Source organism: Ictidomys tridecemlineatus, chromosome 13 (genome assembly GCF_052094955.1).
Source record: "Ictidomys tridecemlineatus isolate mIctTri1 chromosome 13, mIctTri1.hap1, whole genome shotgun sequence".
Taxonomy (NCBI): domain Eukaryota; kingdom Metazoa; phylum Chordata; class Mammalia; order Rodentia; family Sciuridae; genus Ictidomys; species Ictidomys tridecemlineatus.
In genome coordinates this window covers 66,544,689-66,570,742 of record NC_135489.1, presented here as the reverse complement: position 1 = coordinate 66,570,742, position 26,054 = coordinate 66,544,689, and the positions used below count along the sequence as shown (strand labels likewise).

The 26,054-nt window shown below is 38.4% G+C and overlaps 1 long non-coding RNA gene across 1 annotated transcript; it reads left to right on the top strand.

Moving 5' to 3' along the window:
• Positions 1-201: 201 nt before the first annotated feature.
• On the top strand, positions 202-26,054 carry LOC144369894 (uncharacterized). The gene is made up of 3 exons (XR_013429738.1): positions 202-343; positions 4,757-4,853; positions 25,411-26,054. It is a non-coding gene; the product is annotated as an uncharacterized LOC144369894 (long non-coding RNA).

Sequence of the window (26,054 nt, the reverse complement as noted above, 5' to 3'; positions counted from 1 at the left end):
TAGTCAGGGCCTGCAAAACTCCTAAGACCCAAGAAAATTAGGAATCATGAAAGACATTGGCAGGCATGGCCACAGCCCTCCCAGCACAAGCATGCCACCACTCTGTGCAAATCCTCTGGCAGTGCACTGTTGTGAGTCACTTTTCGTATTACATAACCTGACATTCAAAGGTCACTTGCTATCTTGTGCCACACAGACAAAAGGAAGGTGAAGCAGAAGAAAAATCATCAGAAAACAAAAGGCAAACAACAACAAAAACCCAGGAGGCACATAGAGGAGTCCAGATGAGAAGCCTAAGACTTATATTAAAGCCATAATTTTGCATATAAAGGAAAGTATTCAGGTAATTAAAAGTAGAAGACTTAAAAAACATATTGCGCTTATAGGAAAAAAGAGACAGAAGGGTCTAAGTTGGCTTTGGTAACTGGCTAGAGTATTTGGTTCCAAGCTAAAAAATAGCAGCTTTAATTAAATTTGGATTTAAATATTGAATCTAGAAAATTCAAATTCCATGGATACTCTGGTGTTTTGTTTTTGTTGTTGTTTTCATTGCTAAACCTGGAAATTCTAATAGTGGTTTGTTTGATAATAGAGAACAGAAAAGAAAGCGCCCAAGAGTAGGTATAGAGAACTAAGAGATTCACTTTGGACATGTTGGGTCAAAGCCTCTTGTAGGATACTCAGGTGTTGTGACTAGTAGACAACTGCTCAGGAGCTCAGGAAATGTGTCCAGGCTGTTGTAGTGATGACTAGGGTTTGGACTGAGGAGGTCAACATGAACATGTGCATATAGAAAGCAGGGGAAATCATGGTTGAAATTTTGAAGACACCTATCATCCAAGGTTGAACATAGGAAAAAATATAATTGAAAGAGAATGAGAAGTAGTGGAGAGATGCACACAGACTGTGGAGTGCATGGAGTTATAGAATCAAGGAAAGATAATATTTCCATGGGGAAAGAACAACAAATAGCTTTAAAGTGTATTGAGAGATGAATTATAAGAAGAAATAATATCAGTCACTTGGATGCTAATGGTAACCTTGATATGAGCAATTTCTGTAGGAGTGGATTTAGAAGCCAATTAAACATGCTCTTTCCCCCTCCTCAATTGTCATAAGCACTTAAACCTGGTGAATGAACTCATTTGCCTGTAGTTGTCTTTAGGTAAATCACATAGTTATGTTTTCCATGACAGGATAGTTTTATTAATTAATATATTAAGCTCTGCAAATAAATGATAAATAATTGTTGGGACAGTAAATTGCAAATATTTCCTGAGTATCTATTATGATCTAGAAGGAATGCTAAGAACTGAAGATATAGCTAAATTATGTTAAAATAATTCCTAGACTAACTGCCTTAATTTCAGATTTAAGTCTAAATGTTAGTCTGAAAAGAGCAATTCAACTAGGGGTCATCAAGTGACCACTAGTAATGACCTCTAGTGGTCATCAAATATCAAGTATTTAGTGTACCTGTACAAAATTTGTTCTGTCCCTAGTAAGGAACAATTCTGACAGATCTTTCAGTACAAGTGAAAGAGATTCTTGAGTCTTATTTTTTAAGCAAAAAAAGTAACCATAGGAAAGCAATTTATTTTTACTGTCATCATCTTAATGTATTCCAACCAGGCACAGCTGTCCAGATTGACCCTATGTGAAGGAAGCCAGACCTAGGCATTCTTGGGAAAGTAGCAGCCTTGGGCTGTGCCTGCCCACCCACACATTTTCAGGGTACATCAGATGATATATGATATCCAGCCCTTCCAGATTTTCTTGTTAAAACAGTGTATATAATAAAATGAAAATAACGATGTTATACCTACTGTGTAACCACCTGTCAGTAAATTTATGAACAATTAGAAAATGAAAGTACTTTCCAGGGAGCAATTTGTAGAAGCAATAAAATTCTCATATTTTTTTCCAGAAATATAATAGGACAACAACTTTTTACCTCCCCCCCACACCCCCGAAAAACGGCTTCTACAATAATTAATCAACTCTGGGTTTTGTTGTTATTTTTAACACTTCAGTTCTTCCAAATGCACTGGATAGGCACAGCTATGGGCAATGAAAGAGTCATTTCAAGTTTTTTAGGAGAAATGAAGCTTAGCGCCCAGGATATTTCATGTTTCCTAGGTAGTCACACTTCTCAATAAAGTTGGGTTTATGCACACTGTCTCGGGGGTTTTACCACTCTGAGAGAGAGGCAACCTTTTCCTAGTGAAGCAAACATTAAGCCCAACACATCCAATCAGAACATATGTGCTCTTCTCCTTTAACTTTATTAGCAATGGACCCAAGGTCTGCAACAACCTACAATAACAAAAACTGATGATAATAATTGCTAAATTTCATGTAGTACTTTTCTGTGAAAGAAATGTTTGTTGAATATTATCTCCTTGGCATGATTGCCAGAGATTATTTCTAATTTAGAGTTGAGGAAATTGAGGCTCAGAGAAATTGAGATGCCTAAGGGTACACAATAAGCAAAAGAACTAGATATCAAACCCAGGTTTCCAACTCCAAATCCTTCACTTGGTCCACTGAAGGAAGATATTTTTCTCATGTCGATTAAAACTGATTAATGCTTTCAAACAGGATCCACAGAAGACAGAGACATAATAGCCTGCAAACCCAAACATGCTACCTTGGCCAGAGAGAGAGCTGTCTTCCTGGCACCCTAGTATTCCTTCGAGGACCATAAAATCCAAAAAGCACATTCATTGTCTCCTTGGGGCTTCCTCTCCATTGGGGTCCTGTGTGGTTACTGAGTTGTCAGGAATGGCTAGCCAAGGCCAACAAAGAGGATGGCGCCAGCCTCTTGCCGCTGCGAAAACATCAATTTTCTAGCAAAGCTGTGTTTTTCCTCAGAGCAATTGGTTAGTTCCTCTCTCTCTGCTATTTCACCCCTTCCTTTTAATCTTTTTTTATTTTTATTTTTCATCTCAAGTCCTTCCCCTTTTTTTTTTTTTTTTTTTTTGGTGCATTTCACTTTTTCAGTGGCCTTTTTATAGATTTCCACGCTTCTCTCTCCTCTTTTCATGTTTGGCTCTTTTGTAATAGGCCTTCTTTCTTTGCTTGTCTTTGTTGTTTGACTCCTCTTTTGAGGATGCCTTTCCCCTCTGATCATTGTTATTCTCCCTGAGATTTTTCTCTCGTGACTGGATGGACTTGAATTTTGATCTTTACTGCTGGACTGGAAGCTATGTTATCTTTCTATGATTTCTTTGTGAGTTTTTTTCCCCCTCATCGTTTTTCTTGGTGTAAAAAAGTCACATATTGTTTAGCAATCTATGGAATTCAGTTGGCAGCTTGTGTTTGGCCTAAACATTTGTTCTTTGTTTGATAATCAATTATTTTAATTGCAACTGTCAGGGCTTAGAGATGGGAGGAGACAATGACTGGTCTCTTTTCTAGTAATTGAAAACCAGTTCCGTTCTTGTAGTTTCTACAGATTCCATAGAGGGGAAACTGATTCCATGATTCCTAAACATAATAGCTCAATGGACAAATCCCAAAACTGTGATGCTTTCATTCACATGTTTCCATGACAACCTTAATATTTACTTCATAAAATCTTAGGAAGTAGTTTAGGTTTTTGTTTGTGTGTAATTGAACGCCAAAATTGCATCCTGAAAAAGAGGCAGATTTTAAATGTGCAATAAGATGAACTTCTACATGGGTATTCACTCACCTAACTACCACATGGATTAAGATATAAAAACATTCCATCATTCTAGAAGCTTCCATTTTGTCCTTTGCTATTTAATATTTTCCCAAGAGATTACCCCAATTCTGACCCTCTTGAATTTCATATAAACAGTATCATATAAATGTACTCTGTCTTCTTTCACTCAACTTAATACATTTTCTATTATTCCATGTTATTATGTTATTATGTGTTTGATAATAACAAACACATAATAACATAATGGTGTTCTTTGTCACTGTTTTTCATTATGCATGTCCCTTAATCTATTTATTCCTATTCTTTTATGATGGACTTTAGCTGGTTTCCAGTTTGGGGCTATTTTAAATAAAGGTACCATAAACATTTGTGTTTATATTTTCTTATAAATATACATATAGTAATTTTTCTTGAGAAAATACATGGAAGTTAAATTTGGAGATGTGAAACAGGTGAAGACTTTAGATTTAATAGAAATAATCCAAGAGTTTTCTAAGATAGTTGAGCCAATTCCCAGCAGCAATGTTTGAATATTTCAGTTGATACATTATCACCAAAACAGTATTGTCAGTCTTTTTAAATTTGAACCATCTGGTAGGTAAGAAAGAAGGTTAGAATTTTAAAGCTAACTATATTAAATATGGCAATATTCCAAACTATTGTGTATCACACTTATCTTAAGTGGGTCCTTAAACTCATCTGGTTTCCCTGACTCCTGAACCTGTGACTGTTTGTTTAGTGTCCTCTGCCACTGAAACTGGACAGTTCTGTGCTTGACCTTGTAACTCCATCATCTGAAGTGATCAGCGGAGCCCTCAGATGAAATCATCCTCTGCTATGTCCAAGCTCAGATGAAATGCAATACTTCAGGGCATGTAATCTGGCTTCAATAATGGTTGCGGCATGGGCCATGTACTGTCCCTGTTAAGTCTAAAGCAGTCACAATCTATGCAGAAAACTTACACCAAAGGAAGACATGGGATGCAATGAGGGAACAAGGTCAACAAATTTTCTCTCCATCCTTCCTGACAATGGATGGTTTCAAGGCACACTCTTTCTTTACAGCCTGTTTGTAGACTTCCTGCATGGCTGAGAAGAAATGCTTGCCAAGTTGCCTGCTGAGTCTCCTCGTGGTCCACTGTTGCTCTGCAGCATCAAGAAGGTATCATTGTGTGTTGCTTCTCATCCTCTTCTTCTTTCTCTCTGCCCTGGGATTTTTCTCCCAATTTAACATCAGCATCTAATTATTCCTTCAGGATCTATTTATTAGAATGAAGATACTTTGTTAAAACATTTCTTAAGATCTTAAACAGAAAAGGATGGGAGAGGAGGGGAGGAGTAGGGAGGATAGGAAGGGCAGCAGAATAGAATAGACAATATGATTGATGTATGTACTTTCCATGTATGTATTATATATCAAAATGCACTCTACTGTCATGTATGACTAAAAAAAATAAAAATTAAAAAAAAAAAAGATCTTAAATAGATTTGGTCAATATTACCGATCTATCCATCAAGACAGTATTGTCAGTCTTTTTAAATTTTAGACATGTGTTAGGTAAGAGAGGAGGTTAGCACTTCTACAGAAGAACCAGTGTGTTAACTTCATTACCAGGACTGAGTGAGAAAAACAACTTACCTGAGAGTTTAAGTGACCATGTTCTAGTCTGACTTTTATACTTGTGAATTACAATGCATTACTCTGTGGCTCATACTCAGGTTCATTTTCTTGTTAAAGCTCTCAAGGACATAGTAGAAATGTCAGCAATACCTTATTAAGGGAAAAGTAATAACAAGTATGCTATCATATGGAATTTCTTATCTAGTGTTTACCATTCATATTGGTTTTTCTTGATCTTTCTTTTAAAGAAAAGCATGTTCTAAAATTAAGACACTATTTTCATCAATGATATTCTATTATTCCATTATCAGTAAGATATTTTATAGGTGACATATTAAATGGACTTGATGCCCAATGAATAAATAATAAAATGACAAACTAATTACGCTGCTTCACTCAGATGGGAGCCTAGTTCTCTTTGTTTTAGGCTATTTTTACTGTTGTTTTCATATTCTTTTCTTCCAAGCCATCTTCTGTATAGCTCTGATTGCAACCCTTTGCCGGTGCTGTTAGCATTCATCAGTTCTGTCATTATTTATTCATCAAGTGTCTAATAAACACTAGGTGATAGGTTTGGTCCTAGGAATAACACAAGGAACATAAACAGCTCAGCCTCTGAATTTATGAAAGTTGAGTCCAGTACAGAGAGACGTTTGTCCAAAAATTAGGAAAATATAGGCAATAATAGAAAAAGTGCTTTGAAAAATAAAGAGGGAAGCCTATCAGAATCGGCTTTTGAAAAATATCAATAGTTAACTAGATGAATGGAGTTGGAAAAACATTGAAGGGAAACAACAACATGTAGACATTGAAGAAGGAGAGGACTTAAGAATCATGGTGCTCTGAAAAAGGACTATTTGGGCTGATAGGAGTGCAAAATATGTAAGGGCTGTTTCCTTTGTACCAGCCAGATAGCCAGCTGTGAGTCACAGCTCTGATGAGTGAAGGCCATCATAAGGGAGATCATAGTCTTACTAGAAGCAATAAGTTCTAGACAAAGTTCTTTCTGTGTGTAGGGAGGGGGTGCACATGCAACATGGTTAAATCGTTAGACTTTTTAAGGATACCAACCTGTTTGCAGGGGTAATTCGAGGTTGCTAAGATGTGAAATCATTAATAGGGGATGGAGCAAGGAAAAGGTGGGGAGTTATTGTTTAATGGGTATAGAGGTTGAGATGATGGGAAAGTTCTAGGGATGAATAGTGGGGATGGTTGCCCAATACAGTGAATATACTTAATGACATGAAATTGTACACTTAGAAATGGTTAAATTAGCAAACTGTTTCACTAAAAACAACAACAACAAAAAAACACTTTAAATAGGTTTTGAAGTAATTCACATGAGTGACAATTGTTTCCTATACCAGACTGTTGAGTAGTAAAGTTAGAAAGGTATGGGAAATTTTTAAAGATTTGTAAAATATTTTTAAAGAATAGTATTTAGTATGACAGCAATAGACAAATTATTCACCAGAATCTTAATCTTGCTGGCTACATGAAGGTAATCTTGGTGGCACATGAAGGTAATCCCAGTGGCTTAGAATGGTGTGACAAACAGACACTTCTCAGAGGAGGACATACAATCAATCAACAGATACATGAAAAAATGCTCACCATCTCTAGCAGTCAGAGAAATGCAAATCAAAACCACCCTAAGATACCATCTCACTCCAGTAAGATTGGCAGCCATTATGAAGTCAAATAATAACAAGTGCTGGCGAGGATGTGGGGAAAAGGGTACTCTAATACATTGCTGGTGGGACTGCAAATTGGTTCGGCCAATTTGGAAAGCAGTATGGAGATTCCTGGGAAAGCTAGGAATGGAACCACCGTTTGACCCAGTTATTGCCCTTCTTGGGCTATTCCCTGAGGACCTTAAAAGAGCGTACTACAGGGATACGGCCACATCGATGTTCATAGCAGCACAATTCACAATAGCTAGACTGTGGAACCAACCCAGATGCCCTTCAATGGATGAATGGATTAAAAAAATGTGGCATTTATACACTATGGAGTATTACACAGCACTAAAAAATGACAAAATCATGGAATTTGCAGGGAAATGGATGGCATTAGAGCAGATTATGCTCAGTGAAGCTAGCCAATCCTTAAAAAACAAATACCAAATGTCTCCTTTGATATAATGAGAGCAACTAAGAATAGAGTAGGGAGGAAGAGCAGGAAGAAAAGATTGACATTAAACAGAGGCACGAGATGGGAGGGAAAGAGAGAGAAAAGTGGAATTGCATGGAAATGGAAAGAGACCCTCATTGTTATAAAAAACTACATAAAAGAGGTTGTGAGGGGAATTGGAAGAAAAATAAGGAGAGAAATGAATTACAGTAGATGGGATAGAAAGAAAAGATGGGGGGGAGGGGGATAGTAGAGGATAGGAAAGGTAGCAGAATACATCAGTCACTAGTATGGCATTATGTAAAAATGTGAATGTGTAACCTATGTGATTCTGCAATCTGTATTTGGGGTAAAAATGGGAGTTCATAACTCACTTGAAACTATTGTTCGAAGTATGATATGTCAAGAGCTTTGTAATGTTGTGAACAACCAATAAAAAAAAAAAACAGATAAAAAAAAAAAAAAAAAAAGAATGGTGTGACAGGAGGATCTCGAGTTCAAAGCCAACCTCAGCAACCTAGCAAGGGTCTAGCAACTTAGTGAGAACTTTTATCAAAAATAATAATAATAATTTATATATATATATATATATATATAACTGGGGATGTGGCTCAGTGGTTATTTGCCCCTGGGTTCAATCCTTATTCCCTTAATCTTTTCTTCTCGTGCATATATATAGCTGGACTATGTTCCAGACTGTTGGGGAGTTAAATCAAAGGAATGTAGTGGCCTGCTCCTTCGGCTAGAAACCTGGCCCATAATAAAACAAAGAAGCAAATAAAATCTCTTCCCTCCAAAAAAATCACTACCTTTTTTCTTCAGGCTTTATCTACTTTCAGTTGGCCTGCTTGCTGTCTATGACTGAAGTTGATATTGTTACCATGTCATCATGTTTTGAAGATGGCAGAGCCTCCTTGAACATTCATTTCTGAATGACCCCATGGAGCCTGTCTGTCCCTTTTTTCTCTGCACCTATGGTCCCATCATATGAACAAGCAGTAGAGCTTAATTGCATTAAGCCGCTAAGATCTTGAGCTGTCAAACATTTGATTTACTTTACATGGTATCTGTTATGGAGTGAATTGTGTTGCCCAAAATTCATATATGGAAGCCCTAACCCCTAATGTGATGGTATTTAGCAATGGAGCCTTAGAGGAGGTAATGGAGGTCAAATGTGGTCATAGCATAAGTTCCCTAATTTTATAGGAATAGTGTTTTTCTATGAAGAGGAAGGAAACACACAGATCTCTATTTCTGCATGCACAGAGAAAAGGCCATGTGAAGACACAAAAAGCAGTCATTGATGACAAGGCCAGAGAACATGCTTTCACTAGAAACTGCCAGGATCTTCATCATGGACTACCAGCCTCCTGACAGTGAGAAAATTAATGCTGTTTAAGCCACCCATCCTGTGGTGTTCTGTTATGGCAGGCTGAGAAGACTGTGATTGGCTAAAGGGACTAAAAGGAATGTTGATGTCCAGGAAAATGCTCATGCTTCTGACTCGTGTTCCTAGATACATTGAGTTTCTAATCACTGGGAAAGGAACACTGGGTATAATCCAGATTTGAGCTCAGTTCTGGAGGTGTTGACTTGAGGTACTCCTTAGACACTCAAGAGAAATTATCAAATCAGCCTCTGGAAAGCAAATAGACATGGGCATTTCATAGTGTATTTGACTTGTTTTTCAGTTGAAGAAATTTTCTTAATTATTTTTTGAATATTTGATTTATCCCCTCTCAAGAATGAAAATCTCTTTGGACTTTTCTTCATACACCCCACAGTTTCTAATAGCATAAATAAATAGCTAATTTAATTGATTTCTTAAGAAGTGTCTGGGTAGCCAGTTAGAATAGAACTGCCCAGAATTTTTTTAGGATGTTTAGGGTAAAGCTGTGCTAATAGTCCAGTCATTCATCTGCAACAGCATTTCTGAACATAAAAGTGTTTTTCACTCTTAATGAAAAAGAAAACTCAATAATTGTGATTACCTTCTCCTTTGCCAATCTCCTTGCTTCCCATTAAAAATATAAAAATAAGGGCAAACATTATAGTGGGATTCAATTTAATTATATTAAGGAAACATTATTTCCAGCTATTATCCATATGGCACACTTCAGGGGCTTGGGTGGACACAACCAATCTGTCCTCCAAGTGCTTAACATACAGTGTGAGAAGGTTTAGAAAAAATCCTATGAAGGAAGATGATGGTTCTTTAGGTTACCCTTGGTATGTAGTAAAGAGCCTAATGCAGGGATGATGATCAATGAATTCTCAATGAATATATTTTCATATAGTACTTTTTTTTGTTTTTTGGTACCAGGGATTGAACCCAGGGGTGCTTAGCCACTGAGACACATCCCCAGTACTATTTTTTTGCTTTGAGACAGTGTCTCACTAGGTTACTTATAGTCTTGCTAAGTTGCTGAGGCTGGCCTCAAACTTGTGATCCTTCTTCCTCAGCCTCACAAGTCATGGGGATTACAGATGTGTGCCACCACACCTGGCCACATAATAGATATTAATAAACATTTGGTGAATAAACAAATGAGATAATGGATAAACTGTGAAATTAATCTTCATATCATGTATACTTTTATATTTATAAATGCAATGTTTATTATCTTTCCACTTGTTGAAAAATAATGTACAAGAAAATATCTACTCTCAAGAATAAAAATCTAGAACTTCAGACCAGGAATGAATTTCAGAAACCACTACACCTTCATCTTATACAGTATGAAATAGATATTGGAAAGTTATTCTTTGTTCTAAGTTAGCACAAGCAATGAATATTGGAGTCATTTTCTAGATATTTTGACTCACAACACATCTCCTAACTGTGTGATTATTTTCTACAAAGGGAGCTCTAGACTCTTGCATTTAGAGGATGCTGGCAAAATGATGCCACTTCAGGACACTGCATTGCTGGTAAGAGTACCTTTTCAACACAGAAGGAAACAGAAGCCTAGCTGCTGGTCTGAGACCCATTTTAGCAAAGAGATGTACTGAATTTACTAAAAGAGAGCTGAGGTACCTAGGAAACTGATTCACTGAGGAGAAAGCTCCAGTAGCTTGCCAGAGGGCATGCTATCAAAACTGAGAAGCAGCATCCCAACTTTTCACCTAACTATGTGCAAGGTGACACTTGGGGAGATGTGAGAGCCAGCAAGGCAGAAGCCCAGCTGGATGACTTCCTAACTTGGAGCTATCCCTCTGACACCTGGGCCCATCACTCATTAACATAAATCATGCTCAGTCATTCCACTCTGGAAAAGCAATCATTACAGCCCTTCTACCTAGTTCTGTTGTATGGAACTTGAAAGTTGTTCCTGAATCCAAACAGATTATTTTCACTACTAAGAGCAGAACTTTGCATAATCATCATGTTTACAGGCCAACTAAATGTAAATATATGCAAATGCTTTGGCAAAGTAGGCTGGCCCTCAGGCTTTCCAAAAAGGCCTTCCTTGCTGTAAAAGTTGAGCATTGCCCATTTAGAGGGAGAAGGATAAAGAAACTGGTAGGAGAAGAGACGGGGTCAGGTAACTGTAGAGAGTGATAAAGTAGGGAAGAACAGGTAAACAGAATCCTTGTGTAAATAAGCAAGACATGAATAAAAAGCAAAGCCCTCCCAACCTGGCTCATTTCTTTTTATCCGCAGTGGCTGGAGCCTGGGGACCATTTACTCACATGAGACAGAAAATCACTGCAAGGCAATAGTTTTTGAGAGCAATGGGAGCATGTTACACATTGCATAATATCCAGATATTGGTTCCCCTTCCTAAAGTTAGAGAAGTCTATAAAACCACTCTTGCTACAGCCACAATAAGGACTTGATATTTGATGTTTCTGCTAAACCTTAAAAGAATCTGTTCATTCTGGCAGAACTTTCCTGCCAGTGTACCCACAGACTTCTGTAGCAGAAAGTGAAAAGGATGAAAAATGGATGGATATCCTAAAACCTGAGCACTGAAAACCCCAGTGATTAGCACATCATCTCTAGCAAAATGCAATGAGCAGTGTGGGTGGGATTGTAAATGCTGGTGGCTGGCTTGCTGGATGGAAGAAAGAATTGGGAGTACTAGAATTAGCACAAGAGTATGTCTTTACCACTCATGAATCAAGAATTATGTTAAGTGAAATAAGCCAGACATGGAAAGACAAAAACTGTATGATCTCACTCATGTGTAGAATTGTAAAAAGTTGATCTCTCATACAAGTTGAGAGTAGAATAATGGTTGCCAGGGTCTTAGGAAGAGAAGAGTGAATGGAGAGACCAATGGTACAATGGTATGGGTAGAGAGGATAAATAAGTTCTGCTGTTTTACTGCGTTGGAGGGTGACAATAGTTATCAATAATGTATTATATATTTCAAAACAACTAGAAGGGGTTTTGAATACTTTTCCCTTAAAGCAAAGGTGGTGAGTATATGAGGTGATGAATTACTAATCACCTTGATTTAATCACTACATATATAGAAGCATTACTGTACACCAAAAATATGTAGAATAATTATGTGTCAATTAAAAGAAAACAAAAAATAGAATTGGCTCACAGTTTAGTAAGAAAGGATTCTAAGGTAACACCAGCAACACTTTACAGTACCAGCTATATAATAGGTGATTCTACATTATTTTTGCAGGTATATATGTGTCTAAATCAATTTGTTTCCATTTTTAAATAATATTTTTATCCCATTTATAACTAAACATGTATTGAATACTTGCCAGGCTGATTTAATAAGCATTTTTGTGCATCTAATACATGTTAATCCTAGGAATACATTGGAGGTTAACCATTCTTTCGCAGGGAGAGGGGTACTGGGGATTGAACTCTGGAGCACTCAACCACTGAGCCACATCCCCAACCCTATTTTGTATTTTATTTAGAGACAGGTTCTCACTTAGTTGATAAGTGCCTCAATAAATTGCTGAGGTTGGCTTTGAACTCCTGATCCTCCTACTTCCTCCTCCTACCTCCTCCTCCTCCCTAGCCACTGGTATCACAGGTGTGTGCCACCATGCCCAGTGGGGTAAACATTTTGGTCTACATGGAGGTAATGACTTTGTCACCATCTTTGTGAAGTTTGTATGTTGGAGGGGAAGTCACACAAGTATCACTGAGGTTACAGTATGGTATGACAGAGTCATTCATTGCTAGGATTTTGGAACTTTGAAAGCCTGAGCTCAAAGAGCATGTTCAGATATTGATAAAAGCAGGATCCTGCACTAGGCAGCCAGAAGTGGGTCACTGAGATACCATGAAGGTCAGAGAGAGGGAATGATCTGGGATCCTCACTTTTCAGTCAATAAAACAAACACCTGAAATACACCTGAAATAATCAACTTATGAAGTGTTATTTTGGCCCACGGTTTTAGAGGTCCAGTTGTGACCCAGTGACCTTGTTGTTCTTGTCCTGTGTCTAAACAACACACTGTAGAGGAAGCATGTAGCAGATCAAAAGCTACCCACCTCATGATCAGAAGGTAAGAGTAAAATGAGAAGAATGGGATTCCTCAATCCCCTTTGAGGACATACCCCAGTGACCCAAAACCTTACACTAGGTCCCACCTTTTAAAGTTTCCACTACCTCCCAAGAGCACCTGGCTGGACACTAAGCCATTTTCACATGGCCGTTTGGAAGATAACCAAGGTCCCAACTATAACATGGCCACATGACCTTAGGCCCCCCATGACCATCTGGGCACATTGGTGAAGACCAGGAACAGGATGACATCTGAATGGCACATTGACCCTCTGTTCTGAACCTTATAATGGGAAAACAAGCCGTTCATTGGTCCCTTCACTGAGCAGCCACCTTGTCAGCTCCATATCGGCCAATTCACAGTCTGCAGGCATCACCCAGATAGTAAAGGGTGGAGGTGCATGGTGGGCCTTTGTCTCAGAGACAACTAAGACTGCCTGACTCAGCGAACTGTGCCCTGTATGATGGTGAAGCACCTTTGGATTTGACATATTATAAACTCCCAAATGTGTATTTATTGGGGACATATTAGCCAAAACAGGAGTCAAAGCCAATGCAGCTGAAATGCACAGAACAAGATTTCTGTTGCTGACCAGAGCCCACTCACATCCCATCAGAGGACCTTCTCACCTCAGACTCTTCTCCCTTCTTACAGCTTCCATGGCTACCTCTTCTGGCAGCATCTCTCTGCAGGGCTTTTGGGTGTGAGGTACTTCTACCTCCTGCCTGGCACTTTTTCAAAGTGAGTTTCCTTTGAAAGTTGCCTGGGCTCCTGCTGATTGCCCCCTGGACTTTCTCAGAGCTATCCTTGGGCGTCTTTTTAATGTTCTGACCTTAATTGCATTTTCCTGTATGTGCTGTGGCAGTCAGCATGCAGTTTAATAAAACATTTTCAAGCTGTTGGGGCCATTCTTCCCTCCCTACCTACATCTTATGCAGTAGAAGATTTTAAGCCTTATTTTTAAGGTGATTGATTTGGTGTGTTTTCCACTTTCTTTCCTGCTTTGGGGACATTTTGCCTCTATGTGTGATAATTTTTTTTAAAAAGGGACTTTGATTTTCTTGTCCCCTCACTTTCTACTCTGCTGTTGCAGAACCAAGGACTGGGAAGCTTTATTCCTCAAGTAGCTATTTTGCCTTCTCTGATTCTGTTAATAGTTGTTGGTGCTTTGGATTAGCCATGGTCAGGGCTCAGGGCTTGTCATTCAACACTCACATGGATGGGGTGTTTAAAGTGGGCACTTGGGGATGTGTGTGCTGTGGCCAGAGCTTTTTTCTTTTTTTCCTTTTAAAACCGAGAAAGAGGTTTGAATCTTATTTTATTTTTGATGTAATGTCAGATAAGGGGAATTAATTCCAAATAAAGAGATTCCATTTAGGATGTAGTAGTGGACCCTAAAACATGTGCTAATGCAAAGGTCTCTACTTTTTTTTTTCATAACATAAGGTCATACTGATGCTAAGATGGAAGGATGGTTCCTAAGGAAAATAAAACCTCTGTAGAAAGCTTTGATAAAAGACTCAGTGTTTATTTCTTTTTTGGCTCAAAGTTGTCTTCTTTGTCTCTTGATGGGGGAATAGTTTCTCTTCCTCCATTCAGGGAGGTGACCAGGGAACAGCAGGCCATGTGCTAACTGCCCCTGTCTTTTCTTTCCCCTTCTGTTAACATTCTCTTCCTTTCTTGGCCCTATTCATTTTCAGTCTCATCCTCCATTTGTAGCTCTGCGGCTTTCTGCAGGCATCTTGAAGATCTTCTTCCATCTCATTACTCTCCTCCTTCCTTGCTATATCTTCCAATCCCAACCCTCCCTGCTCTGCATCCTTGGGCTCTTTACACTCTTATCAACAGTAGAATCCAGCGTCAAACTCCCCCCCGCCCCCCCCCCGCACATCTCTATTGAACAAGCTCATTGTTAACTTTTTGGAGAGCTATGTGCCAAGGACTGTGGATGTTTTGCTAATAATAGATTGAGTACAAAATCTCTATCCTGGGTAAAAAAAAAAAAAAAAAAAAAATGAACATTAACTTTATCACTGAAGACCAGACATTTTGTCCTGGAACACAGAGGATCTCTTCTACCAGCCTATAAATTTATTTACAATCTGTTCTCCCCCCTTAAAAAATTCTAATAACTAAAAAGAGCCAGTAACAATTACACAGTTCATGATTATCTCTATAAAGCTTATTCTTTCCAAGTACTAACCACAATTTAGGTGGAATCTTGAGGGCTGTATATCTGTAGCTTTATTAATCACCATTCATACATCAAGCAAAAGGAATTCCCCTCTGCTTTCAACTAACAAAAATCCCATTATAAAACTCCAACTCTCAGAGGATGCATGGCTCACTTGCCTGGTGACTGTAGATCACCAACAAGTAGCTGTTCTGTTGTCTTTGAAGGGGAAGAATCTATCTGAACAGAAATTAAAAAGGAATTAAGACTTTAAAAAGGAAAAGAAAAGTGAGAAAAAAGAAGAAGAATTGGGAGAGGATAAAACCTGTATTTCAACACTATCTTCTTCTAAAGCTGTTTATGATAAAAAGAAGATTAGGTAGCTGGAATCCCAGCAATATTACATTGAATCCTAGACACCTTCTTTCTGATACATTCTGGCCTGAGAACATCAACCCCATCATGACAAAATAGCCTTTGGGAAAAGGAATCCTCCTGGCAGTATGCCATCCAGCTCTTATAAACTGTTAACCGTGGTAATGAATCAATCCAAGAGACATATTAATAATGACATGAAGAGACACATTTATTGTTGATTGTTGAGATGGTGGCAGATTTATTGCCAGTTTTCCAGGAGGGAGGGCTTGGCCCAGCAATGGTGCAATTAAAAACAAATTGAATACAGGAACAAAGAATCAATAATCTAACAGGGCAACTTTTAGTTTGCAAAATACAAATATAAATTAATTGACCTGAACACAGTTGCTAACTGGTCATTAATGTCTGCTCGCTGGCCAATCGGAGCACATAATCCATCCCATTAAGTTGATTGCAACAGCCTGGGTTCCTGCACTTCCAACTCACCTGCCCAGGCTACATTGGGAGCACCTAGTTTGAGTTGATTTCCAACACCACTGAAGGAACTCTTCCCCAGAAGGTCTAAATTATAGTCTCGTTTTACAGGTTTCACTAAGAACTTCTGTATTCAACAGATATATTTTTGATGCCTAGAGTGTACAGCAGTCTATCCTAAGCACAGGGAAGCAAAGGAAATAAATCCAAGCTGTATGTTACTTTTTGTGGTATGGTCTCCATTTATCTCCACTATTTCTCCCAGTAAAGTCTGTCTTTGAGATGCTTTTTATCTCCTAAGAATGGTTGACATTTTTTTTCTTGATTTTTGTAGAAAATATTAATAAAAATATATTTATGGCATATTGGTATTATTGTTCTAGATTTGCAAAATGTAATGTAAACGTCTTAAAGAGCTATTTTTGTGGCCATGCTAATTCAGATTGCTGTCCCTGAGTTGTGCCTTATGAAAAATTATGGAGCCATCTCTGGTTTTTGCCTTCAAGAAAGTTGTAATCTAGAGGGAAAAGAAAGTTAGACCGAGCAATAACTGAAATTTTCAAAAAAGAAAAAGAAGTAGCAGCAGCAGCAATAGTGGTGGTGGCTGTGGCAAGGAAGCTGCTGCTGCTAAAGGTATTAGAAAGCAGTAAGGAGGTAAAACAGCAAGTGGAATTTCAAAGAAACTTAGCAGCTTGAGTGGTTTAGCAGCTCAGTAACTGTGTTGTGCAATGCAATAGCCACTAGCCACATGTGACTATTTCAAATTAATTAAACTTAAATAAAACTGATAATTCAGTCCCTCATTTGTACTAGCTATAATTCAATCTCAGAAAAGCCACAAATATAGAGTATATTCATCGTGACAGAAAACTCTATTGAGCAGTGCTGCCTTAGGTAGAATTGGAAATCCAGAGAAAAGAAGAATATTCAAGACAGATGAATTGTGTAAGAAATAGAAAATAATCCAGGATATTGGATATGAGGGGCTGTATTCTTATAAATGCAACTATATGTTGTATGGCATGCAAAAATGGAGAAACACAAACCAAGATTGAAAGAGCAGGATTGGCCCTGGGTTTTTCAGTGCCTGGAAAGATGATCTAAGAGGTTTTGACAATTTTATTATCAAAAGAGAGTCACTAACAATTAATTGCATATTCTAGAATAGCTAGTCAAAAGGATTTTGAATGTTCCCAACACAAAGAAATGATAAATGTCAGAGGTGATGGATATGCCAATTACATTGATCTGATCATTATACATTGTTTACATATACTGAAATGTCACACTGCACCCCATAAATATGTACAATTACTGTGTCAATTAAAAAATAAGAAATATGTTTTAAAAATCATGAGGAGAGGAGACACGATCAGATGTATGCCTCAGTAATACTTTAGCAACGTTGTTAAAATGAATTTTAGGAGAGAGAGACTGAGGATTGGGTGTCAATTAGGTTGTGACAGTGAAAAGACAGTAGAGAATGAGATCCTGCACTTGATGATAGTGGTCGTGCGAACAGAAAGGAAGAGAATGATTTTATTGGACATGGCATCTGCTTTAACCGAGAAGCAAAAGAAAAAGAAGAATCAGAGCTTAAGCCTGGGTTTTACATGAGGATGGTGTTTCCATGAATTGGAACGTGATTTAAAACAGGAGGAAACAGGTTGGAGTAAAGAAGACAAATTCAGTGTGGAACATGTTAAGATAACACTGTGATATACAGATTGAGGAGCTCAGGACAGAATTAGAAATAAGATAATAGAATTTGGGAAGAAATTAAGGACTGGGAATGTAGATCCAGAGCTGATATTAACTATAAGAAAAAATGTATAATTACTCAGATAAATAAAATGGAAGGAGAGTAAAAAATTTAAGGTGGACAGATAATTTTTTTTTGTATCAGAGATTGAACCCAGGTTGCTTAACCCCTAAGCAACATCCCTAAGTCCTCAGGGCCTCTCTAAGGTGTTGAGATTGGTCTTGCATTTGTAATCCTTCTGCTTCAGCCTCCTGAGTCACAGGGATTAGAAGTATGTGCACCACAATGCAAAGAAACTAGACAGACGTTTATTATGCAGAGATAACCTGACAAGGAGTGCTTACCTATGTGTCACTCTGAATCTGTTCATTTAAAGGTATGGAATGCAAGCAAAAGGGCTGAGGGCAGGCTTTCATTGTAGACTGAGTTGGGATCAAGCCCTCTACTTATAACCTGGTGGCCTAGAACAATTTCCTTAGTCTTTCTGAGCCTCAGTTCCCTAATTCAAAAAATAAAGAAAATGACCAAGTGCAGTGGTGCATGCCCATAATCCACACTGAATTAAAAGCTGAGGCAGGAGCATCACAATTTTGAGACCAGTCTCAGCAACTTAGCAAAATGCTGTCTTAAGAAAAAAGAAAGGAAAAGAAAAGATTAAAAAAAAAAACTCAGCATCACACTACAATGATACATATATACCCATGTTGATTACAGCACAATTCATAATAGCCAAATCATGAAATCAGTCTAGGTGTTCACCAATAGATGAATGGATAAAGAAAATGTGGTATATACACAATGGAGTTTTATTTGACCATAAGGAAAAGGAAATTATGTTATTTTCAGGAAAACATATGGTATATAAGATCATTATGTTAAATGAAATAAGTCAAAATCACAATGTCAAGGTTGCTATATTTTCTCTTATTTGTATAAGCTAGAGAGGAAAAAGAAAAAGAAAGTTGTGTGTATGGGATCTCATGAAAATCAAAGGAAGATCAGTAAAATGAATAACAGAGATTAGTGGGTGAGAGGAGGGGTGAGTGTGTAATTGCTGGGGAGTGATATTGACCAAATTATATTGTGATATTGTGTGCATGTACAAATATGTAACAAGCACTAATTTTAAAAAGTGTTGGGGGGGACTGTGGTAAAGTGCTGCAGGATTCCATCCTTGGCACAGAGAGAGAGAGGAGGAGGAGGAAGAAGAAGAAGAAAAGAAGGAGGAGGAGAGAAAGAAGAAGAAGAAGAGGAGGAGGAGGAGGAGGAAGAAGAAGAAGAAAAGAAGGAGGAGGAGAGAAAGAAGAAGAAGAAGAGGAGGAGGAGGAGGAAGAAGAAGAAGAAAAGAAGGAGGAGGAGAGAAAGAAGAAGAAGAGGAGGAGGAGGAAGAAGAAGAAGAAGGAGGAGGAGGAGGAGGAGGGGAAGGGGAAGAAGGGAGGGAAGGGGAGGGAAAGAGATGAGTGGAGAAAATTAGGGAAAAGAATCCCAACTTCTGGTGATTAACTTGAAAATATGATTGGGTCTTGGGAGTTAGCTCCTAGCTGAAGAAAGCCCTGAGATTGATCCCCAGTACAGTAAAGCAAATAAACCCTGAAAATGGAATTGGGTAATATCTCTAAAATGATTACCATAATTTGTGACTATTAAAAAATAAATCCTTGAATACTTTTCCTATGATAATCTTACTTCACTTCCATTGCTCTTCAATTTCTCTACCTAGAGAGGAGAATTATTAGTGAAAGAATAGCCAAAGGGGTTTCAATATGCTTGTGAAGAACCAAAATAGGAACAAGAATTATGGACAGTTATTGTTGCTAAGACACTATGTTTAAGCATAAATGTCAAATTTCCCAAATATGTGTATACTTGCTATATGTAGGTAAACATTACTACTCTGGATTCCATTAGTCTTGATATTAAACTATGACCAACCAAACTTGTGAATGGTGAAGTATACTATGTGACTGTTATTATAGTCATATGTTACTATTGATGGTACAATGATACATATGTTATGATATGAGAGTCATGCTGAACTTTCATCTAAACATTAGAAGACTTTGTAGACATTTACTAATTTACCCTTCTTCTAAGGTAAAATTGCTCCTTTGCTCTCAGCAACAGGAACATGTGAAATCAGATTGCTGTATTTACCAGACCTACCGGTAGACTGGCTTCTTAGGAAATAAGCTCAGATCACCATGTAAATTGAGCAGAACTGCAACAGGCATTTTAATTTTTCCTTCATCTCCAGATCAGTGATGATTTTGAGAACAAGCTTTATTATTAGTCTTCTGTTTATTTAATTGTATTGCAAAGAAGGCAGATGACAAGCCCAGGCCTTGACACTTCTCTTTTTGGCTTGTATATGTATCACTAAATCACTGGCAGCACCTTCTTGGATCAGGTTGAAGAGAATTTCTGCTTTTGCTCAAATCAAGCCCACACACTTTCCAAGCCAGGACTCTCAAACAGAAGGGCTCTCCTCTTGGCATTTAGAACCAGTCATTGTCAGCCATGGAAAGGAATTTATCCCACACTAAATTTTGTTTTGGTGTTGTTCACCTTGGAAAATATCATCTCTTATTAGTCTTACAATCAATAGAATATAAATGTTATAAAATGAGCATGTCCCCCCATTTCTTTTATAGCTGGAGGCTGAACCTACATGTTTAGTGGAAGGTGGGATGAAATTCAAGAAGCTACAGAAGAAATAGCCAGGAGGCCTGTGAAAACCTGAATATGTGTGTGTCTGTGTGTGTGCGCGCACAAACGCATGCACACGCACATGCATGTAGGTGTGGGCTTAGCGCCTAAGCAGAGCAGAACAGTCTCACATTTCTCCTTACAATAATGAGAGAAGATGACTGATAAAAGGATAAATCATCTTTTTTTAGAAATGTGTTTTGAACTATGTTGTCACCAACTATACAACATATCACGAAAGGTATTGCTACCCAGGAGATTTGGTGGCAGCAAACATCAATTCTGTGCTGGCTACAGGAGGTGTCAAATTTAGGTAACAGCTGAGTAATATGATGTGAGAACAGGTATAGATGGTTGTCCAGAGTACTAGACTGAGGGTCTCATTCTACCTGAGGGTAGGAGAACAGGACAGGCATGGAGGGAGCCTGCAGGGGGATGCTCTTCTTGTGAAAAAAGATTCTCAAGATATCTTTTCTTATAGGATGCAGAGGGTATTCTGAAGACAACAGGGCATTTTTGAGTCCTTATATGTTGTAGTTGCTTCCTTAGTTACACTAACCCTTTAATAAAGGGTGGAGGGATGGATGGATGGATGGATGGATGGATGGATGGATGGATGGATGGATGGATGGATGAATAAGTAGACAAACACATACACACACACACACACACACACACAATACACCCCCCACCCTCCACCCTCCCACACACACAAGTAAAAACATTTGATGTAAGTTGTGGAGCTTATAAATGTAAGAGAGGAACTGGGAAGGACAGATGTCTTATTTTTCCAACTTCACTAACCAAAAAAGCCAAGAATGCTCAGTCACCTCTAACTAGCAGTATCAGCAAATCCTAGGAACCCTAGAGAAAACACAAATAGGAAAGAGATTAAGATCAACTTTCTCATTGCTCTGCCAGAGGGTAAAGGTAGAAGATATAAACGGTAGAAGATCCTGGTCACATAAAATTTCTAATACAATTTATGTTTAAAATAAATAAAATGGTATACCTAGAAAGAACTTCCATACCATAAATTCAGCCCTTACATTTGAAAATCATGGAAATGAAACCTAGATAAGTTCTTTAATTATTTTGCTTGCATAATGTTTTATTTGTACATACATATATATTGAATTTGCAGCTTAGAGACCCTTGTCAAAATATTTTTTTTCCAAATGGAAATACACACACATACACACAGGATTAAAGAATGCACATATGCACATAAATAAAACCAATTATATTAAATTCTATTCTTCATCCCAGGAAAAGAAGCCTAGCAAAGCAATGTCCTGAAGACACAGGCTTGAGATGCTCAAAGTTGAGCTCAGGCTGTGGAGTGAGTGTCCTCACACCCAGACATGTTCTCTTCCACTCTTCTAACCTGCCTCTGTGAAGAACAAGTGTGATTATAATATAAAATAGAGGCTGAATAAATTAAATTTATTTCAGGTTGACTGCTTGCTTTTCTTTAAGCTCATAATTACACATGTTAATTTAAATGACTCTCTAATATTTGGGAGAAGTGGAAATAACTGAATAACTGGCAAAGAAAGGGAGGGAGGGAGGGAGGGAGGCAGAGAGAGAGAGAGAGAGAGAGAGAGAGAGAGAGAGAGAGAGAGAGAAGATTTGTTACAAAAGAAAAGTTGAAAAATAGTTAATTCCCTAAAGAAAAGCCCTGTGTTTCTGTCTCCCTCACCCTACTATAAACACTGCAGGCTCCCACTGCCCCCACTCCAGAACTGTCTCCTTGATATCCCCTCTTCTCTGTAGCAATCTAGAACTTTTTTGTTTTGTTTTTTCCTACATAGGGGAACATTTGCCTGTCAATCTACTTAGCTCTGAATTAGTAGTATGGTACAGGCAAAACATAATGCTTGGATATAGAGTAAAAACAACTGGCATTGAAAAGATGGTTGGCTACTTTCTAGCCAGTCTGATTCTTCCAAATCATTTTCAACTCTCTGCATCTCAATTTTTTGTCTTATGACCTGGTGACTTCCTGCTCTGTCTTCCAGGGCTTTTGTGAAAAATAATCCAAAGGGATAATGCATGTAAAGTGCCTTGTTGACTGTTGTAGTTTGATAGCTTTTTTCCTAGTAACAAAAACTTAACTGGATAAGTGGAGTGAAGTGAATTTAAAGTACTTAGTAGTTTCATTACCTCTAGCTAAGTTTTCAATCTTTCTAAGCCTCAGTTTCTGTTTTTGAAAGATGTGAAGATGATGTATATTTTGTAGGCTAGATGTAAGGATGCAAGATGTAAGGTTAGATGTAAGCCTTATCTAAGATAAGGCTTATTATACTTAATGTGACTATGCAGAACTTGGCTGGAACTCAGGGAAATCTAGGTTTGGGCTGGTTGGGAAATCAGACTTCTTAACGTATTAAACTAAACTTGGCGTAACACCCAGTTTCCCCATGAACCGACTCTAAAGACCCAAAGTCTTCCATATATATGGAAAGTGCATAAGCTTGCTGTGGAGTCTTATATGTGAGAATTCATAATAATGCATCATTTTTAACCCTCTGAATAAAATTGGACTTCATAAAAGGTGTCCATTCCATGAAAAAAAAGAGCTCACAGTAAATAGATTTCTAACCTAGCCAAGAGAGAAGATTGAGAATATCAACATTAGAGGAACAAAGATAGACTTGGCCTTCCTGTTGCATCCAGCCCTCCCTAACAAACACTAGCAACAGCAACACACCACGGGCAGGCATAGATCTCTGTGTAGTTTCAGAAGGCTGAAGAAGTAATGATGATTAGAATGACAATTAGATTCTAGATCCTCAAAGGGGCCAGGGTTTTCAGTACTTACACAGGATAAAGTGGAAACATTTAAAATGTGTATCCCTGGAGGCTTGAGCTACTAGAAAATTAATTATCTTCTTCTTCCTTGCTCTCAGCCTTGCTATACCATTTATGGTAGGTTTGGAGTCCCACCCTCATGGTTAATTCCCTTTGTTGAACTTTGTAGCTTTGTCCTTAATTTCTGTTGGCACAATGCAATGTCAATAGCCGAAAAAAGAGAAAGAAAAGAATTCACAGAAAACCTGGGAAATTTCTATCAATCTGGAGCAGAAGGAGGAGGGCATTGGTGTGTGCTGGAGAGACACTAACCTTGGAGTCATATGGCTGTGGTTCAAGACCTTTCTCTGCTACTTCTCACTAGGGGCCCTAGAGGGTCTCCTAACCTCTGTGAGCTGTGGTTATCTAATTTTCAAATGGAGAGAACATTCAATACACTCCAACCTCCCAGGGCTTGTTGTGAGGATCAAATGAGACAGAGATTGTGACTGTCTTTATAAGTGCTAAATAAATGCATGGGTTTCATGTTATCCCTGCTATAAAAGACCTCCTTATGCATCACATTCAAGACCTCCTTCCCTCCAAGGAACTTTCCCCATTGCTGTCTACACCAAGTCATGGGGACAATATCAGACTCACCCCCACCCCTGCCTTCTTGCAGAGGTGTCATGATCACCATGCCAGTGTGCTATCACAGTGGCAGAATCAATCCATTCTTCTGCTGACCTTACAAACAAACATTTGCTGAGTGCCTATACTGCCTCACACAGCATGCTAAATCTTGGGGATAGATATGATAAATTATGATTCTTGCTGTTCTCTAGAAATAGCTGATCTCAGAAACTTTACCTACTTTTAAACTAGTAAATTCATGTTGAGTCTTAAATACCCCCTAAGTTAAACCTGTGCCCTTATTCCACAGTACCAATGTGATGTCTGTGTTTTCTTTATCCCTAAACCCAGTGAGCCAAAGACTGTTCTTTTCTGAGTGCACAGTATCCAACCTCCCCAGTTGCTACCAAGACCACCAACATTACCCCAAACTCAAAAATATGGGTGATATCATTTAATTCTTCTTCTTTAAAGGCATTGAGATTAATGTTCTCCATTTCCTTGGGAGAATATCTTTCATCACTTCTCTATTTCTACAGGTGGACTCACAGTCCACTCTCATCACAGCATTTAGATGGTGGGATCAACTTGTTCCTTGTTCCTCCAGCTCATTCCAGACAAATGCCAGGTGGATTTTCCTATCCTGAATGGCCTGATCACAGTGGCACTCCCCTTATTCTGGGTTTACTTAACACCTGTGTATGCCTTCTAATCTCATTACCACACATGCTCACATGGTGACTTGAAATGATCCTTTCAGTAGCAAAATTACCTCAGGTGTCAGTGATCAGATTTTAATGAAGACAGCTTCTTGCAAGGAGATGGACTTAGAAATCAATTCATCAGATATGTGGCAAAGGCTGCTTTATACAGTAAAGGACAGGCACTGAGGTTAGCCACAGAGTATCTCTCAGTTCCTCACATGGAAGGAAAAAGAAAATAAAGCTGGGAGTCCTGTGGGAATTATCTCCTCGTGCTAATGGCACCTAGTTGGCAGAAGTTATGAGATATTAACATTCTCAAATGGACAGAAGATAAATAAACATTTTTTTTTAAACAGACAAGTTGCAGCTCAGAAATTTTTCAGTTTTTCTCATTGCAAAATCAATATCCATCAGCAGTTTGAAATTAAAGGCAAGATTAGGCCTCAGTTTTATACACACCTTATTGTATTCCAAAAGCTTTCTACTCAGTCAGATAAATCTTCTTTAAGAGGATTAGGAAACTTTCATTATCTTTATCTAACCTGAACTAACACTAAGTCTAAAAAATTAATCTATAGACTGGACAAAAGCTGATAACTCCTGGGAGGAAAGAGAATGCTTGGGCTTCTGTCTCATTGAGCAGTGGGGTCTCTGCATCCATTTCTGTAATTCAACTGGTTTCTAACATGAGAACACATTGTCACAGTGCTACCAAGACAGAAGGGAGCACAGCTCCCAATTTCCTTCGGTGTTTCCTCTTTGAAAAGAGAAAGACCTATCTGTCTAGTGTTCCAAGAGCAGAGCTTCCCCTTCCACCTCTACTCACCCGATGTTTGCTTTTGTGATTCATAGGCTGCCTCATATGGCCAGAGTCAAGGAGGGCTGAATCTGAAATGTGAAGACTGTGAAGAGCTGACCTTTGGGCTAGAAGAAACTGCTGCCCTGAATCTCCTCCATCCTCACACTCTTTCTGACCAGAGGCTGGGAGGCCTCCAGAGAGATACCATAGGCTTCCTCATTCCTGTCCAAAGAATTGCTCAAAGTGCATTATAAAGAACATCATCCCCCAAAGCCCAACATCACAAACTCTTCATGGCCTGTATTGACTTTGATGTGCTTACACAGTCTGTCTCATTCCTTGGAAAGCAATAGCTTTGTTCTATTTGAGTCTGTTTCTCCACAGTGCCTGACAGTTATTTTTTATTTCAGTGCCACATTTCCTGAATGTGAAGATGACTTTGTTGTCCAGGACACAGAAGTGCCACTGACATGTCATTTCCAGTGCTGAGAATCTCAGCTCCTCTGGAACCAAGCCCAGGTGTTAGGTGGAGTAGCTAGAACTCCCCCATTTCCTACATTCTCAGAAACTTTCTGCAGACATTCCAGTTCATCTCTTACAACTATCCCACCAAGTGCCTCCCCCATCCTTTGAGATGTATCAGATGTGACTGTTGTCTTTATCTCCAGATAGTAGGCAGTCTTGTAGCTCCCCAAAA